General features: G+C 41.0%; 1 protein-coding gene across 1 annotated transcript in view; it reads right to left on the bottom strand.

The window, feature by feature from the left end:
* Positions 1-14,106, bottom strand: part of LOC135212435 (1-acyl-sn-glycerol-3-phosphate acyltransferase epsilon-like) — a 46,388-nt gene that overhangs the window by 16,331 nt on the left and 15,951 nt on the right.

Genomic DNA, 14,106 nt, shown 5'->3' with positions numbered 1-14,106 from the left:
GCCATACATTTCACCCCTATGGTTTCTGGATCCTAGAATGATTAGGACATCTCATTTCTTGTGCAGTTCATGTTGTGACTGCCAACAAAATTTTGTTTTTAAAAACCTACTTGTTTTACAGCAAATCCATTCTTTGCATCAGCCTGAATAGCAGGTCATCTAAGAGGAAAGAATAGCTGAAGAAGGGCTCTGGAATTCAATAACCTGACTGGGCCCATGAATCCAACATGCAGCTCACTGTACAGTACGCTCACACTGGCAAGGAGCACGAGGAGGTATTAAAATTGAAAAGGAGTTGTACTGTGAGATTGAAATCCTGCAGACATTACACTGAGCTATTCATAATGGCCACGAATCAATAAATGAGTGAGAGCAAGAACCAAATACTGTATTTATCCCAAATAAACTAAATGCAACAAACAAGAATTATTAAAGTTCCTATGAGCAACAAATCTGAAGTTAGCAGAGAAACTAACACCACCAGACAGAAAAGTAACAACAAATAAAACACTTGGTCACTTAACTTGCTGAGGGACTGAACTGGATATGAAATAACAATGGAGAACTAGAAGCATTACACTAAATAAACCCATCACTTCCCTATCATATAAACGAAACTCTACTCGCAATAACTTTCAGTGATGAAGTTCAATGTAAAAGTAAGAGTAAGGTGGCATAAACCTCACCAGTTGGAGCTGAAGTCTATACTGTACTTCAAAAAGCCAGATTCTCTCACGAATCAATAAACTGTTCAATCAACACATAAAAAAGGAAGATGATAATATAAATTTTCATAATAAAATGTATTATTTGGATACTTACCTACTGTTAAACTTAGTTATATCTCCCCGCTGATTAGGCGAGTCGGCATTAAAAAAAAAAAAAATCGAATGGCTGTCCGGATGACTGTCTAGTTTACCTGTTCTCCACCAGGTGTGTTTCGAATGTTTTAGCTCTTGTCAAAATTCTCCTTGACAGCCCACTAAGTAGTGGGGAGGCTGGGTGGGTCTACTTTAACAGTAGGTAAGTATCCAAATAATAAACTTTATTATGAAAATTTATATTATTTGAGGTGAATCTTACCTACTATTAAATTTAGCTGATTCCCACATTAAGAAGAGGATGGTGGGTAGTGCAGCTAGACAAAATTCAGCTCAGCCATTTGAGCTAAAGGTTTCTTATATGAAACCCAAAACATTTTCACCTGATCTGGAATCCTTGGTGGATTTTACTACCACCAGAAGTTGGATTCCATTCAGGGAGCAAGACTCTCATACGTATGCAGCAAAGAGCAGCCTTGCGGAGAAAACCACTTTGATTCATCCAGCATGAAACGCAAGCGGTATGAGGGACCCCTGTGCCTGGGTCCAAAAGCCCTACCAAACGACAGTCACTTAAAATGAATACCTTTCCAATATACAGGTACGCTTCTATACAAAATTTGTACCTTCACGCTCCCCAAAATATTAAAACCCGGGATTTAAACAAAAGTCTAAAAAATTGCTCTTTTTCGGTTCAGGAAAAGACTACCCACTACTAGTAGCGGATTAAGTGCTTTACTGTTTTCAAACACAATTCTGTCTGTATACTTAAGGTAGTGATCGGGCAAAAACTAAATTGTACTTCTACTGTGACACATCAATCCTATTCTGGAGCGACAAATTGACTTAACACTAAATGAAGTTGCAACTGCTGCTCACATTATGAAAGTTTAATTTCAATAAGGTAGAAGAAATGGAGCTAGTTCGCTTGCACTAGCCTATCCATATGTCACAGCGGACCTTGTGTTCCTTGACAAAGTTTCTAAAAATCATAACACAAAAGGTTAACTTTGCCTCTTCCAGGATTAACCTTCACAAATACATTCTTGGTTTTCTAAAACCACAAAACAAAAAGTTAACTTTGCCTTCAAGCTTAACCATTGGCAAAGACAGCTAGGTTTTCTAAAACCACAAAACAAAAGGTTGATTTTTGCCTCTTCCAGGCTAACCTTTGACCTCATCTGTTTTTCTTAAAACTACAAAACCAAAGGTTAACTTTGCCTCTTCCAGCATTTACCTTTGACAAAGATGTTCAAGGTCTCTAAAAGGATGATAAAAAATGTTCTAGGTTTAACCTTTAAATTTAAATGCCCAACAGAATAGAGAAGTTGCCCCCCCCCCCCCCCCGGCACAAAGGGGTTAAATTGGAATTCTTACAGGGAACTGTAAAGCATAGCCTTAACATCACCCTCAGCTCTAAGGCAGAAAGCTAAAATAGCATTCCCTTTACACCAGCTTAAAGAAGGGAGCTGACAGTAAATTTACTTATTAACCACTGCTAAATAAAAGGTTTTACAGTAAATTCAGATAAAGTTTAGACCCGCATCTAAACTCCAGGGAGAGACTGATATAGAGGTGAAGGGGCTCCAATCTCAACACCTTACAGTGCTGGTCCTCAGCATGATCTAAAAGTACTTGATGCAATACCGAGGAAAGTACGTATGGAACGATAACTTTGGAAGTAGACAGTGAAAAGTCTTATCTCCTCCAAACAGACACATTGACGTCTACAAGGTTCCAGGTGCTGAAAATTCCTCCAGAATGGTACCCTCAGCAACACTCACAGACCACTGCTTCTGACCCCAGGCCATGGCAGTTATCATAGGACAGATCCTATGATAACTTGAAAATCTTATTATTGGGAGGGGACATTCTAAGGAGATGCCTACGCCAATGGAACTGTATGGAGTTGTGTAATGGAGTTGATTTCTTCTCAATGGAAGAATGAGACATCTACCAAGAGCATTGGAAATTCTGAAAAGTTTTGTCCTGAGGCTACAAGGGCTATACAGGAGACTAAACAATTCTTGAACATGAAATTGCTCAATAGAATTCAGAGTAGATACAAGGGGCAGGCCTATGAGTCTGAATTAGGCAAAATTTAAGGAAACATCCACAACTCAAGCCTGAGGGCCAACAAAGTAGTAGTAATCATTCAGATGTCCCTGTTCATCTACCTGCTGGGAAGCTAAATGAGTGTTCCTTGAATCCACACCAAGTGCCAAACTTACGAATGTCAAAGCCCTTGTAGGCAGTTGTTCTTCCTGAATCCCCAATTGCTAAAAAAAGCAGCAAACTTCCCACAAAGACTTTGTTTCTGACCGGGAATAAACCTGTTAACCATCCTGATGTCTTTCCACTGCCTTGACATCTAATAAGTTTTACCAGGTTTAGTTAGACCATTCTACATTGCATGAAAGTGTAAGGACACTAGTTAAACTCTGTGTTGCATGACAGAGGGAAAAGACCAAAACTTGGACTTAGGTTTAAGAACCAAATGGACGATTCCTGGTTACAGTGTCCCTCCTACAGTCCTGGAGCCAAAGTTGGTTCTGGATTACTTACAAATTTAACGAAAGTAATTTGTAAGTCGTAATTCTTACGCTGAAACTGTACATTAATTGAGCATGATTATCTGAAAATAACCTGTGAGGCCATGTTTCCTAATGAGGAAAAGCTCTTACATATAGGAAGTTTCTTTCAGGTCTGAAATCTTCAAGCAGCACATGCCTATTCATCTTGACCGACAAGCGTGCATAATCAAATATCATCCCATCACTAGATAAGAATGGGGATATAAAGAATTAACAATATAATGCATAGAAATTGGGCCAGAAGAAGCAACAGGTCCTTGGCCTTTGGAATACTGTTGACAGAGTGGGCTAACTTGAATCACTGATTCAGTAGAAGTGTCTTGCTCCTAAAGTCGACACTATCTACCAATGGGCAACAAGTCCCTGACATAACTAACCCCAAAAAAGTACACAGAACAGCAATACCTTCTAGTAAAAACCTCTTGAAAGAACTTGCATGACTGTGGATGTATGGTAAGTGGAATAAATTCTGCATGTATACCACAAGTCTGACCATTCTTTGGAAAGGCACTAAAACCATGCTAGAAAACCAACAAGTATATGGGCAGACACTTACTGTTATTCAGTCTCCAAATGTCCAAGAATATCTCCAATTACTTATGGGTGTCTTCCTAAAGAATTACCCTTGGACCATCATTCCCTCTATATACAATCCCCTACTAAAAGAGACTGAGAGATCTGCTGAAGACAAGGGAAGCTTTAAGAGGGAGATTAACCAAGTGGAGGACAACCAAAAATCATCACAACTGCCCTTTACCGTCTCCACCATATAACATACTGATCCCAAGTCTCTCCATGCATGTTGGGAGGTTGCAACTGTCCATATCCCAAAACCTGAATCTGCACTTATCCCCGAAAGGTATAAAATAAGACTACCAATAGATAATCGCGAGCTGCATAATCAGACAGAAAGCGAAAGTGTTCTCACTTCTTCCAAACAGAGTGAGTATAAGCATGAGGACATTACCCTGAAGCACCAGAAATGAGTTACTTGTTTCCTCGCTAAAAACTCCCACTGGGTTGGCGTCTCTACCTCTCTTAAGAAGTTGCAGAGACGAGATAACATAGATAAAAGGTAATAACTCAAGTTAGACTAAAAATCCATCAGCATGTCTGTCAGTCGCAAGTTCATTTCCCCACAGGAAAGAGAAAGAAAGCGAACCTCCTATTAAATACAGTTAAAGGACCAATAAGCATTATACAGCAAAAGTCAGCCTTCGGCTCTCCGCGACTTTAAAAGACAAGACGACAAGCCAAGGCAGACACAAAGGGATATTGTGTCCTTGGACAAGAAAAGTTACGAAACGCTCTCTAATTGGAGAAAGCGTTGGTTCTCTTCTCCAATATTTAGTGCGCCAAAATACGTTAAGACAATTGAGATATATTTCTCTATGTGGACTCTATCCTCAACAAAATGAGGATACAGCAAGGCGTAGTGTCGCAACAAACGCCGACCGGCCCAAACAAGTTCCTCCAACTACATTCAAACTCTTCTTCCGTCAGTGGGTGACGGGAGGAGACAGCTGCCGACAGGAGGTAAACAAAGAGCTTAAAGGATGGCTCTTTCTCCGCAACCCTTGGCGACAAAAAGCGACACTTGTCGATAAGAGGTGACAGCAGCTGAGTGCTGTATCGAATCCACCACGACTCAATGAGAGCAAGATAGTTTAAGCGACTCGGGACTTGGCAAGTCTGTACTCGGCACGAGTCAACTGCGTTCACACGAGTCAACAATGTCCACAGCAAGGCGCCCAGATGTATCAGACCAAATTATCGTACCAAATCTCTTCAAATTATCGTATTTTGATTAATAATAGTTTATCGTACAGGTCAAATTATCATACTCAATTATCGTACATCTGGGAACCCTGGTCCACAGTCCACACGAGTCGACAGAGGGGGAGAGAACGAGGCGCCAAAAAGTGGGAGGTTTGGAGAGAAGTTACAACAATGCTCCTGCCTCTTCCGAAAGCGATCGTACACACTTGAAAGCATTCTTATATGAAACTAAGTTAGAAATGTCTGATGCTAGAATATCTAACTCGGTGAGAACTTTAGATACTACAGACAGTGTAGACTTGAAAGAGAAACATTAATCGAGGCAGTAGTAAGAGGTTTGCCAATAGCCGAAGAGGAAGCACGCAAAGAAACACAAGCATTACGATGAAAAGGGAATATGCTAGCATACAAGAATTTAGAATAACCAAAGACAAGAGAGATAAACAGTCAACCGAGTTGACATATCTAAACGTGTAAAAACTCGCTGTACATAGATACATTATCATCTCAATAAGATGTCTATACCTATTATTAAGCGTATGCATGCTAACACCTCAAACTAGCTGTTGACGACGACAGAATGCGCCTACGGAGCGAGCATTACGCTTACCGAAACGGTCCTTATCTGAACTCTTTAACGGTCCTTTGGCGAACGCTTTAAACAAGATTCAGACCATGAAAAGGGCAAAGTAGGTATTGGAGGGCACAGAATCCCATCGTCCTGAGAACAGACCCGGTTCCCTGGCAGCGGACGTTTCCAAATGTCACAGTGTACCCCTAGGCTCGGGCTACGTACAGACGAGGGCACCAACACCTTACTTCTAACAGGGAATGTGAAAATAAGCACACACTAGAGGGATTCGGAACGTTCCCGTCACGAACCAATTTCAAATTTTATTAGAACTAAATATAGGTTAATGTTCTAACTTCTTGTTACGCTTTTCCTGAACCGAATGGGGAGCAGAAGGCGGAGCTACAATGGAAGTCAATACTAGCCTACTAAAATGCCTAGTCTGAGTAGGGATAGCCTGACAGGTTTAAGTCCTGATCTAATTAATTGCTTTCACAATCTATTAGTTCCAGACTTTCCTATATCTCACATATTCAGGCATAAATTCTCAGAACAATTCACATCTAGTAGTTCCAAATTCACACTCTGCACCACTGCCAGTACAAAGGAATGTTGATCAACTTCCAATTCACCATCCTGGTTACACCAAAACATTCCTACATAGCCTGATGTTATTAGTTTTACTTCAGGTGGAAGATATCCTAGGAAAATGAAATTACAATACTGTAAACAGGTGTAAAACAGCCAAACTTCATAGAATACCAACTATCACCTAGCCGCAATGGCGGCAAGGAGAATTCGGACAAGAGCTAAAACATTCGAAACACACCTGGTGGAGAACAGGTAAACTAGACAGTCATCCGGGCAGCCATTTGATTTTTTTTGTTTGAATGCTGACTCGCCTAATTGGCGAGGAGATATAGCTAAATTTAACAGTAGGTAAGATTCATCTCAAAAAAACAGGAATACAGTAATTCAATAAATTATTAAGATGAAATATGCTTAACCCTTAAACGCCGAAGCGGTAAAAAAAAAAATGTCTCCTGTGTGCCGGAGGTGTTTCAGAGTGAGAGCGGAAGCGGAAAAAATATTTTTTTCACAAAATCACAGCGAGCTTAGTTTTCAAGATTAAGAGTTTATTTTTGGCTCCCTTTTTTGTCATTGGCTGAAGTTTAGTATGCAACCATCAGAAATGAAAAAAATTATCATTATCATATATAAATAATGCGATATATGATAGCGCAAAAACGAAATTTCATATATAATTGTATTCAAATCGCGCTGTGCGCAAAACGGTTAAAGGTAACGAGTTACTTCTTTTTTCGTTGTAATGTACACTAAATTGCAATCATTTTGGTATATAACACATCGTAAAACGATAAAAGCAACACAGAGAAACGTAACACACGGACGTAAACAAACATTTTTTTCAAAAATTCACCATAAATCTAAAGATTGTCCTAGAGACTTCCAATTTCTTTCAAAATGAAGACAAATGATTGAATATTACTATACTGTAAGAATATTAGCTTACAAATGCAGTTTTCGACCATATCTGACTAGGTAAAGTTGACCGAATGTCGAATTTTTTATATATATATTTTTTTATATGCAATTATTTCGGAAATAAGAAAAGCTACAACATTCAAATATTTTTAGTTTTATTCTACATGAAATTGCGCATATTTTCATATATAAAACTCTATGAAATGCCTAATATGAAACGGAGCAAATATTCTGAGAATGGAACGTACGCATTTCGGAGATTTGTGGCGGAGAATCCGCGCGCGGAAGGAAGGAAAGATTTTTTTAAAAATTCACCATAAATCTAAATATTGTGCTAGAGACTTCGAATTTGTTTCAAGATGAAGATAAATGACTGAATATTACTAGACTGTAAGATTTTTAGCTTACAATTGCGTTTTTCGACCATTTCGGTAGAGTCAAAGTTGACCGAACGTGGTTTTTTTTCTATTTATCGTGATTTATATGCAAATATTTCAAAAATGAGAAAAGCTAAAACCTTCAATTATTTTTTGTTGTATTCTACATGAAATTGCGCACATTTTCATATATAAAACTTTATGTAACGGCTAATTTAAAATGGTGCAAACATTACCACAATCGCATGTATGATTTTTTCGGAAGAATTACCGCGCGGACGTAAGGAAAAAGTTTTTTCATAAATTCACCATAAATAGAAATATTGTGCTAGAGACTTCCAATTAGTTGCAAAATTAAGTTAAATGATTGAATATTAATAAAATATTAGAGTTTTAGCTTATAATTGCGTTTTTCGACCATTTCGATAGAGTCAAAGTTGACCGAAGGCTGAAATTTTGGCACTTATCGTTATTTATATGAAAATATCTCAAAACTGATAAAAGCTACAATCATGAGTATTTTTTTGTTGTATTCTTCATAAAAATGCGCACATTTTCATATATAATACTCCATGTAACGGCTAATTTAAAATGGTACAAAAATTATGTCAAAGTGACGAAATAATTTCCGAGATGTGTCACAGATACTTTTTAGTGCGGCAAGAAAGAAATTCACGCTTGCGCGCCTGCGTAACGATTGTAAACAAAACAACACCTTGATCCGTGAACTCCCAGCATCCCCCAAGGCGCGTGATTCAAGAGTTTTTGGCTGGTAGGCCTAAAAGTATTTTTCCGCGAATTTTTAAAAAAACTTTTGTATGTCGACGTAAAATACGTCCATTCGGCACCCGAGAGACAAAAAATGTCGACGTAAAATACGACTAGTCGGCGTTTAAGGGTTAAATGACTGCAAAATTAGCTAACAACAAGGCTCTAAAGTTCATTGTCAACACACTAGAGGGGAAGATTAAGGTTCTTATTTGACTGACGCCCAGGATCAACCTGGAAGTATGAAAGCTGTCGATGTACAGCCATGAATTAATCGTCCAGAATTTATCAAGATCATGAACATGAACTAATGTTGTGGCGGAATCACAAGCTTAAAATACAAGCAGGCAAAATCCCCCCCACATAAACTTGATCTATGCAGCTGCCAAACTCGCCCTCAGTCACACTTTCCTCTTTACACTACTGAATACAGGCAGGACAATTGACTTACACAAACCACCCCCCCAAAAAAAAACTCAAAGCACACATACATACCAACCACTTCTTGACACACTCAGGGCGAGGAGCTGTGCTGTCTGCTGGTCAAGGTCACTGAGACACCACCAACTACAAGCCAAAAACCAAGAACCACAACCCACAACCCAACAACAACACAATATGGAGGAGTAATGATGGTAGTTTACATTTGACGACGTCTCCAAGGGTTGAGAGAGAGAGAGAGAGAGAATAAATGGGAGTGGTTGAATGGCGGCCATGAGCACGTGTGTTGTGGCGCTCTGTTGTGTAGTATATCAGTGGCAGAGTCTGTTATGAGAGTCGTAAGAAGTAAGGCAATCGGTGAAGAAAAATAGTTGGTTTTGGCAGCAGTCTTGTCTGTTGATGGCCAGTTGATGTGTTGTTTGATTGATTTTGGTGCTGTAAAGTTGTTGTGTGTTTGTCTGTCTGGTTGTGGTGAAGCTGAAAAGGTTGATAGTGCATTTTGTTGTCTGTGAGTGGTGGTTGGGGCAGTGTTGGTATTGGCGGGTTGTTGTGCTCGGGTAAGTCGTGTGGTTGTCGTGTTGTTTCGAGCTGTTGGTGTTCTGCTCAGTGACTTGTCAGGTTGTTAGGTTGTGGTTCTCGGTTGGTTGGTTTGTGTTTGATTATCGGCGGTGGTTGTGTCTCAGCTAGCCTATATCCAGCGGACAGCACAGCCTAGACCAGAGTATCTGGAGTTGGGTAAGTACATGTGTTTGTGTGTTTTTTTTGTGTGTGTAGGTATGGGTCACTTGTCCTGCTGTATTCTGTAGTGTAAAGAGGAAAGTGTGATTGAGGGTGAGTTTGGTAGCCAGATAGATTAAGTTTATGTGGGGGGGAATTTGCCGCTTGCTTTTAAGCTTGTTATCCCGCCACATTATTTTTTGGCGCCCGGACAGGGACTGCTGGTGGGGTAGCTGCAGGACGATTGGTGTAGGCTAGTGTGAGAGTGGTGAGAAAATTTGGGATGGAAGGATTGAGTGAGGTGGAGAGGCTGAAGGAGGAGTTGAGGTTGGAGAGGGAAGTGAGAGGACAATTGGAAAGTGGAGAATGAGAGGTTGAGGGTGGAGTGTGAGGAGCTGAAGAGCAAGTTAGAGGAAATGAGAGGAATGCTAAGGAGTGCGAAAGTGGAAATGAAAGATGTGAAAGGAGCGGACGAGAGAATGGTTGAGAAAATGGATGAAAAATGGGGAGTAATGATGAATGCAGTGCAAGAAATGATGGAGGAAATGATGAAGGGATTCATGGGAGAGGGAGCTGTAGGAAGTAGGCCTACTGGGTCTTGTGATAGACCACAAGTGGTAAAGAAAGTGGAAGGGCGAGTGGATGAGACTACGAGTGACGAAGGTGATTTGGTTGTGATAGGTATGGGAAAGAAGGAGAAGACACAAGATAAGGATAAACTTGAGGACAAGAATAAGAAGGGGACTGAGGAAAGGAAGACGACTAAGGGAAAGAAGGCTAGTAAGGGTGACGGACAGGATGATACTAGGACTAAATACATTGGGGAAAGGGCTGAGAGGGATTTAGATAGTGTTGAGTGGAAACAGGTAGGTAGAAAGAAGAAGGGTAAGAAGAGCGTAATCAAGAGCATGGATGTTAGTATGGGAGTTGATTTGTTGTATTCGGGTGAGGTTAAGAGAAATCAGAATGGAAGTAGCAAAAGTGAGAGTGAGCAGAAAGTACAAAAGGCTGCATATATGAGAGAGATACCTAGGTGCGCACAATACGAGGAATATGGTAGTAGGGACATAGGGGATTTTTTTAAGGAATATGAGAAGTATTGTGAGGCAAAGTATGGGGATAATAAGAGGGTTGGGTAGCTTTTTGACGGGATTTTTGTTTAGTATGTATGGGGTGATGATGAGTGTGGGGAATGTGCCTTATGATTGTGTGAAAGCCAGGATTGTGGAACAGGCAAAGAGGATAAGGAGTAGTGTTAGATATAGTAGAAAACATGGTTTCGATGAGTAAGAATGAATACTGGTGAGTCGTTGTTGATGTGTGTGTGCAGGTTGGAAAACCTGGCCAGGAAAAAGTTTGGGGATGAAGGGATAAATGAGTGTAAGGAGTTAGTGAGGAAGTTGTTGGCGACTGTACCAGAGTGTATATGAGTTTATGAATCTGAACCGTAAGGAGAAAAGGCGATGGACGAATGCAAGGTTGACATGGAATGACATTTTGGAAATAGTAGAGGATTATGAGTTAGATAAGTATATGAAAGAGAGTAGAAGTGTTAGTGTTAGGACTGAGGTTTAAGAGCTATAGGGAGGCAGTTTTAGAAGGGCCAAGGCGAATGGCAGAGCAAGTGGTTGATAGGAGCGTTAAGAGCAAGTAACGTAAGTTTGGTTAACCCTAAGAGAGATCAGAGTGCAAGCATTGGAAGAGTAGGGTCGGTTAGCCGTGAACAAGAGCAGCAGTGTTACAGATGTGGAAAGCTAGGACACAAGAATGAATGACTGTCGGTGGGCATTGGGAGCCTGCTTCAGATGTGGGCAAATGGGGTATTTAGTGAGCGAGTGTAAGAAAGATAGGGATATTAGATGTTACAGGTGTGGGCAAGTAGGGCATATAGCAAGTGGATGTCCGGGTACCCGTGTGACTGAGGTTTGCAGCAATTGCGGGAAGAATGGGCATTATGCTAGGATGTGTAAAGAACAGCGGGCAAGACAAATTGAATGTGGAATGGAAGGTCATGTAGCGAGTGTGTGTAGGCGAAAGAGGATGAGTCAAGTTGGGAATTCGGGAAACTGGGTGTTAAGGGGATTCAGTTGGGTGGCTCCTCTAGTATGCGACAGTATGTTCAGGAGAATGCAATGAGTGAGTGGTTGAGAGTGAACAAATGTGGGCCGAGCATCAGTGAGCAAATGGGTCTGGGAGATCGGCAGCTAGTGTTGTTTGAGTATGGAAGAAAGCAGAAGAAGGTAAATAAAGGGAGTGGAAGGGAAAATTGTGAACAGCATAAGGGGGTTGGTGGTAGGGTGCAAACAGTTGATAAAGCTTGTGCTACGGATGACTTTGAGGGAATGAATGATACTTGTGGTGTATGTGGGTTTGAGTTGACAGGGACAAATGAGACTTCAGTGAGAAGGAAACCAAGTAGTAAGGAGGTGGTTGATAGGATAGATAAGTCTTTGTGGGAGTTTGACAGAAGTATGGATGAACTGAGTGGTTTGGTAGCCGAAATAGGGGAGATGTTGGAACCAGAGTTGGAAGATGTCGGTGAAGTAGTGAATGGGATTTGGGAGGATGGTAGTGAGGGAGATAATGGGAGTTTCAATGAAAGTGGTTTGGAAGATATGAATGGCGATGTAACTGAAAGAGTGTATGAGGATCCTCAAAAAAGATCAAGGGGGCCTGCATTTGAGCATCCTTGGGTGTTGCGAAAGGCAATTTAGTGTGGATGATGTGAGTGTAAGGAGACATTGTCAAATGTAATGGGGGAGGTAATATGGAGGAGTAATGATAGTAGTTTACATTTGACAACATCCTCCAAGGAGGGTTTTTGAGAGAGAGAGAGAGAGAAGAGAGAGAGAGAGATTAGTGGAAGAATAAATGGGAGTGGTTGAATGGCGGTCGTGAGCGCGTGTGTTGTGGCGCTCTGTTGTGTAGTATATCAGTGCCAGAGTCTGTTACGAGAGTCATAAGAAGTAAGGCAATCGGTGGAGAAAAATAGTTGGTTTTGGCAGCAGTCTTGTCCGTTGATGGCCAGTTGATGTGTTGTTAGATTAATTTTGGTGCTGTAAAGTTGTTGTGCGTGTGTCTGTCTGGTTGTGGTGAAGCTGAAAAGGTTGGTAGTGCATTGTGGTGTCTGTGAGTGGTGGTGTTGGGGGGTTGTTGTGCTGGGGTAAGTCGTGTGGTTGTCGTGTTGTTTCGAGCTGTTGGTGTTCTGCTTAGTGATTTGTCGGGTTGTTAGGTTGTTGTAGGGGTTGTGGTTCTCGGTTGGTTGGTTTGTGTTTGATTATCGGCGGTGGTTGTGTCTCGGCTAGCCTATATCCAGCGGACAGCACAGCCTAGACCGGAGTATCTGGAGTTGGGTAAATACATGTTTTTTTTTTCTTTCTTTTTTTGTGGGGGTATGGGTCAATTGTCCTGCTGTATTCTGTAGTGTAAAGAGGAAAGTGTGATTGAGGGTGAGTTTGATAGCCAGATAGATTAAGTTTATGTGGGGGGGAATTTGCCGCTTGCTTTTAAGCTTGTTATCCCGCCACAACAACACCCAAGGACCACAACCCCACAACTCAACAACAAACAAGGAATGCAACCACAACTCAACAACACAGCAAACAAACAACACCCAAGGACCACAACCTCACAACTTAACAACACAACAAACAAGGAACACAACCACAACAAAAGACCACTGCACAAACAATCACTTGCACAAAAAAACCAACAACACAACAAGCCAAAACACACACCCACTAACAACACCAAGAAATCACTACTGCGCATCAACAACTCACATATAACTAAAAAAAAAAAAAAAGAAAAAAAAAAAAAACTCATAACCACAACAAATCCAACAGCACAGGCACAACAACTCCAAGCAAACAATACAAACTTACAACTACTAAACAACAAATCAACAACACACAACTTAAGTGACTATAACTATCAATGCCTCCACAGACCACTGCCAACACTTCTGACTAAAGACTGACTAAAAACACAGAACTCTAACAGCTAACTCCAGCTGCACAAGCAGACAACCCAGAACTCACCAACAGCCAATTCAGTCGTTAACCATCCAACCACCAATTACCCTCTCTCTATAAGACACACAGACGTCGTCAAATGGAACTCTTTAACTCCTCCATATTTCCTCCCTCGTTACATTTGACAACGTCTCCTTACACTCCCAACACCCACACTATATAGCCTTCTGCAACACCCACAGATGCTCGGACACAGGCCCCCTGGATCTTGTTGAGGGTCCTCATACACACTCTCAGTTACACTGCCATCAACTTCTCCCAGACCACTTTCAGTCAGAATCCCATTACCATCTCCCTCACTACCATCCTCCCAAATCCCATTCACTATCTCATCTACCCCTTCCAACTCTTGTCCGAATATCTCTCGTAAATCTGCCGCCAAATCACTTACCTCATTTACACTCCTGCCAAACTCCCCGAAGAGATTCATCATACTGCCAACTACATCCTTACACCTGATTCCTTTCCTGGTGAAACTTCACTAAACCCTGACAATTC

This window comes from Macrobrachium nipponense, chromosome 41 (genome assembly GCF_015104395.2).
Source record: "Macrobrachium nipponense isolate FS-2020 chromosome 41, ASM1510439v2, whole genome shotgun sequence".
In the NCBI taxonomy this organism is placed as follows: domain Eukaryota; kingdom Metazoa; phylum Arthropoda; class Malacostraca; order Decapoda; family Palaemonidae; genus Macrobrachium; species Macrobrachium nipponense.
This window is presented reverse-complemented; position numbering and strand designations above follow the sequence as displayed.